The sequence below is a fragment of the Lytechinus pictus genome, chromosome 11 (genome assembly GCF_037042905.1).
Source record: "Lytechinus pictus isolate F3 Inbred chromosome 11, Lp3.0, whole genome shotgun sequence".
Taxonomy (NCBI): domain Eukaryota; kingdom Metazoa; phylum Echinodermata; class Echinoidea; order Temnopleuroida; family Toxopneustidae; genus Lytechinus; species Lytechinus pictus.
In genome coordinates, this window is record NC_087255.1 from 9,845,755 (window position 1) to 9,851,251 (window position 5,497).

Genomic DNA, 5,497 nt, shown 5'->3' on the forward strand with positions numbered 1-5,497 from the left:
AAAAAAATTGCCTATCATGATATTACGATGGAGATTCTGTACCAAAAAATGAAATCCCACCTTCCATCAGTTTCTTTTGTTGAAAATGCTCTTCACAGACTTCATTCATCATGCTCATGATAGAGTATTTGCCAATGATGGTTATCATACGATAAATGATATATCTTGGAAGAAAAAAATCTTTGAAAAGGATCATAAATTTCGGCACTAATCAACATCCCCCGCTATATACCTATTCCTAAAGAGGTACAGGCTAAAGAAAAAAATACGGTTTGAACAGTAAAGTGAAACAAACAAAACACTGTCAAATTGATAAAAATTGGAAATGAATACAAAAAATTATGGTATCTTAAAATTTTGCATTAGGCCCTATTTCGGTAAAATTTATATTCATGTCTTCAGGAATATGCAATGAGGGTCTGTTGTATCATACAAACTTAGGTTTATATAAGTTTTGTCCACACAGAATATTGCTTCAAAGATCATCATTTTGTTACTCGGGCGAAATACACACATTTGAGACAATTATACGAGTCCATTTCAATAAAATCAGAAAAGGGGGAAAGAGCTAGAGGATATGACATTATCGTTCCATTGATTGCATATTCATGGCCACATGTTGCTCAGTAATATCAATTGCAAAGTACAGTGTTATATTTTTAATATATAAGAATTTTGTTATTTTCTATCAGATTTTGATGAAATTTTCTACAATTTGCTCATCTAATTTTACTCATTTTTTGCATATACAGTTGGGCCCAGAATACCCCTTTAATTCGGTCGAGGTATATTTTAAATTACTTGGTATGAGCAAGGGAGACAAGTTTTAAAGAGAGAAAGTATTCACTAACATCGTCACTATTGGTGTTCTTGGCACCGTCAGTGATTTGTATTAACATTAGCGCCACTGTTAGCTTCTGCTAACTTGCTAAGCCTTTTATTGTTAGATTATTAGCAATTCGGCTAAGCTTCTGTGAGTTTATCGATACCGGTAGGCCTACCTTTAGTGCACTGTTAGTGAAAACAATGTGTCAAGGCGGTGGTCACCCGTGAAAGGTGTGACTGGCCCTAATGTTTGCGTTCTGTTACGCTAACAACGCTTCTGTGCCGTCGCCACTGGTGTACAAGGAGTTGTCGACTGTGGTATGTGCTAGGATGTTCAGGGGCGTTGATTCGTGTGGGCGTGGTGTGTTTAGTGGGGGCGTTGTTAGAAGGGGTGGGGTAGCGGTAATTTGGGGAATGGAGGGAAGTCGATACAGCTCTTAGTTATGCCGACTCAAAAGCTGAAAGAACAGTTACTCATTCTTGATATAACAGCGAATCATTTATCTGAAAACAACCCTTTATAGCTCATGTCTAACACTTAATTTAATGAGCTCATGAGCTCAATTACTCATTCTTGATATAACAGTGAATCATTATTGAGAAAACATTATCATATACATGTATCTGACTGTCTGCACTGGATTTTCTGCATTTGCTCATGACAGTATCAATTAAAACATCTATCAAATAAAAAGGGGTTGTCGTTCAATTTGTCTAGTTATCTAGTGTTATTTTGGGAATATAAAATATATGTTATTGAGAATGAGTGTTAATAACGAATGTGAGGTTGTGCATGACGCTTTATTCCGATTAATTGTGTCCATAGTAATTCAGTCAAGTTGCAATACCAACATGCTGGGTGTATGAATGTAGGCCCTATGGTTCGACCTGCTGTCTAATATAGATATATGGACTGCTTTGAGAGGCATGGTTGTTTCTAGAGGCTCAATGGGACCGGAACGCGACTATGCCCGAGGGCATGATCTGGCCGATGCGGTACCCGCGAGCCGAAAGAAACAACCGTGTCTCGAATATTAAAGCAGTCCATATATATTTTATAAACCGAATTAATCGTTGGATCTACAAAATGTTAGGGCCTAGATTTAGTCTAGATCTTAAACAAGTTAGGCCTAAAACCAATCGCTATAGGCCCCAGGCTAACTTTAGGCCTAGGCCCTAACTTTGCCCTGCCCTCGAAGTCGAATATCAAAGCATACCGGTACTACTGGTCGGCCTAGATATTTTAGGAACCAGATTAGGGTATGAATAGGCATAGATCTAACCTAACGTAAACAGTCTTAAATTTCCATTAGAGTCTAGATCCAACGTTAGATCTCTAGACTACGTCAGATTTAAGATTAAATGGAACATTAGGCCTAGAATCTAGGTCTAGTTAGATCTAAGTTAGATCTAGCGTTAGAGTCATGGCCTACTAACTCTAAGCTAACGTTAGATCTAACGACAACATTACCTTACGTTGTCGTTTGTCATACCTAACGAGTTACGTTATAGATCTAGCCTATAGAAAGTGAAATGAACGTCTTATCTTTTCACCCGACTCACCTTTTGCGAGCATGCATTTGACCGACCAACTGCAACAAGACTTGATGATTAATACATCCGTTATGTCCTTAATAATTGGTTTCTTTTCAATAATGCCATATATTAGGAATTAGCAAGCAAAATTCAAAGATCGGCATCGTTAAATCGATTTGTCATATCCGTTGCGCACACTTGCGCAATAGGCGCGTAAATGCGCGAATTGTCTAAAACTTTCGATCAAATCAGGTGGATATTTTTGGTATTCGCAATCCCCGCAGAAAGCAACATTTTGCATAAATGGGGATCTCAGGCAAATTTTGCTACGCCCGTCGTTAAGGGGCGGGTCAGGGGGAAACGGGCAGAAATCTTGTTAACTATGCCCGTTGCCCTTGTGTACCACCTTAGTTTGTTGTTTTGCAGGCATGGTGGTTTACATGACCTCAATTTTGACCAATCAGAGGAACGGATTATTTGACATTCTTAAAGAGAGGTTTATAAAAAAAGTTAATAACTTTTAGAGCTTAAATTTCCACTAAATATTTCATAGTTTAAATTATATCCCAAGCATACTATCATTCAATTAATCTTGAATTATACATCGGATTTTGAATACTTGCAACATTGTGCAGATAGCAGAATTAACGATGGAAATAAAAATAATCTACATTTTCCTGAATAAATTAAAAACATAGGGACCAAAAAACGCCCTCTACTACGCTACGTAGCTACAAAACCTACGCCTCAGAAGTCACCTAAGGTTCGTCTGATGTTGAAATTTTGCTTAATTTTCATATTGTCATTGTGTTATTAAAACAAGAAAAATCTCCATTGTACATTCAACAGTGTGGGTGAGCATGGGTGTGAAGAATGCCTATGATGTTGTTGGTGAGTATGGTGTGAAGAATGAATATGAGGGTGCGGGTTGATATGGGTGTGAAGATTAAATATACGGGAGTTGATGATCATTGGTGTGAAAAAAAAATGTGAGGGTGCGGGTTACTCTGGGTGTGAAGAACGAATATGAGCGTGTGGGTGAGTATGATGTGAATAATGAATATGAGGGTGCGGTTGAATATGGGTGGGTGAAGAATGAATATACGGGAGTTGATGATCATTGGTGTGAAAACAAAAATATGAGGGTGCGGGTTACTCTGGGAGTGAAGAACGAATATGAACATGTGGGTGAGTATGGTGTGAAGAATGAATTTGAGGGTGCGTGCTACTATGGAAGTGAAGAATGAATAAAATAAGGATGCGGTTGAGTTTGGGTGGGTGAAGAATTAATATACATGTAAGGGATGTTGATAAATATGGGTATGCATGTGAGGCTGTGGGTTAGAATAGGTGTGAACAGAATAATGTAAAGTTGTGGTTGATTATGGGTGTGAAAAATGAATATGATGTTGTAGGTGAGTATGGTGGAAGAATGAATATACAGGTCTGAGTGAGTGTCAGAGCGCCCCTGAATTAGTTAACTACTTTTCCCTCTGCCTTGAATTCTTGTTATCCATTTGAAAGGAGCTGCACTTGGTCTTAATAATTGATATGCAAATCAACTCCACCACTTTACTGTAGGTTGAGTGCACAGTTTGTATAGTCAGTGGGGTGTGGAGCTATGTTGGGTGAGTTGCAGAGGTCTATACAGAAAGCTGGGACCATTTTATGATTTTTACTGAGGGAACACGCAGACCCTCACTGAGAAGGATTTCTTCTAGTTTTATTTTGCCAGCTTCAAGCTATTTACTGGCAGTTGGTTATTATTTCTACATTCCAGAAATCAAGTGTAAGTCTGTGATATTTCTATATTTTTTTTGAGGCAATTAATTTGTTCTGAAAGGTGACATTTTAAAATAGATGAGAGAATGTTGGTTTTGCAGTAACATCAAATTAATAATCCATTCATTGGTATTTATGAAGCATATTTTGCAAAGGAAATTAAGACGTGACAGATTACCACTAATTATAAATTTGTGTATGTTTTTGACATAATTTAATGTGATCTACAACTTTTAATAGGAACTCAAGTTGTATAGCAGGTTTTATCATGAAGAAGTTTACTATAATTGTCAGGTGGCTCCTATTTCATGGAAAGACTGATCCACGTCCGATTCCATGTCATTCATTCTGAAGGGGGCGCTATTCACGCTATTTATTCTGAGTGAACTACTCTACGTGATTGTGATCTCGGATCTGCTTTGTGACCCCAATCTGGGTGAGGGGGAGGTGATACGAGCGTTCCATTCTGCGATACATGGATTCATAGACAGTTCATCGATGACGATTAAGTGATCAACGATCAACGTTTGTTCGATGTCAGTAAGTCTTTTCGACCGGTAAGCGGATATCGTTTTCAAGGAACATCTATATGCTCTACATTGGTGTTTACTCACTACGGAACTTTACTCGATGAGCATCGCTCTGATTCCGAAATCGCATATGCCAAAGACAATGATTGAACTGGACTAAAACAAGCTATTTCCACCTGAAATAATTGTATATGAGCTCAAATGTCATGCCGGTCCGGTTTTGATATTAATAATCCTTTTTCCAAAATTTACATATCAAAGTGTAATCTGTCACTCTAGGGGTTTTAGTCTTTGTATTTCATATTCATTTCACTTGTAGTTATGAATGATGTACTTCGACTAGAGTTAAAGGAATTTACAAAGAGGAGTGATTGACTGTAAACCTTGAAAAGGTGATAGTTTGAATATTCTGTTAATAAAGCTAAACTTAAATTTAAAGTAGTCGTTCTGTTTTTATTATTCTGTGTACAAGCTTTTACCTGACAGTGAGTATGGTGAGAAGAATGATTATGAGGGTGTCGGTTAGTATGGGTGAGAAAAATGAATATGAGGGTGTGGGTGAGCATGGGTATGAAGAATGAATATGAGATTGTGGGTGAGTATGGTAAGAAGAATGAATATAAGGGTGTGAATGAGTAGAGTGAGAAGAAAGAGGATGTGGGTGAGTTAGGTAAGAAGGATGAATATGAGGGTGTGGGTAGGTATGTAAGAAGAATGAATATGAGAGTATGGGTGAGTATGAGTGTAAATAATGAACATGTGGGTGCGTGTGAGTAGAGTGAGAAGAATGAATATGAGGGTGTGTGTGAGTAGAGTAAGAAGAT

At 37.7% G+C, this 5,497-nt stretch overlaps 1 long non-coding RNA gene across 1 annotated transcript; it reads left to right on the forward strand.

Annotated features, from left to right (window-relative positions):
* The first annotated feature begins 3,165 nt into the window (after positions 1-3,165).
* Positions 3,166-5,111, forward strand: LOC135155938 (uncharacterized). The gene is made up of 2 exons (XR_010295081.1): positions 3,166-4,150; positions 4,438-5,111. It is a non-coding gene; the product is annotated as an uncharacterized LOC135155938 (long non-coding RNA).
* Positions 5,112-5,497: the final 386 nt, after the last annotated feature.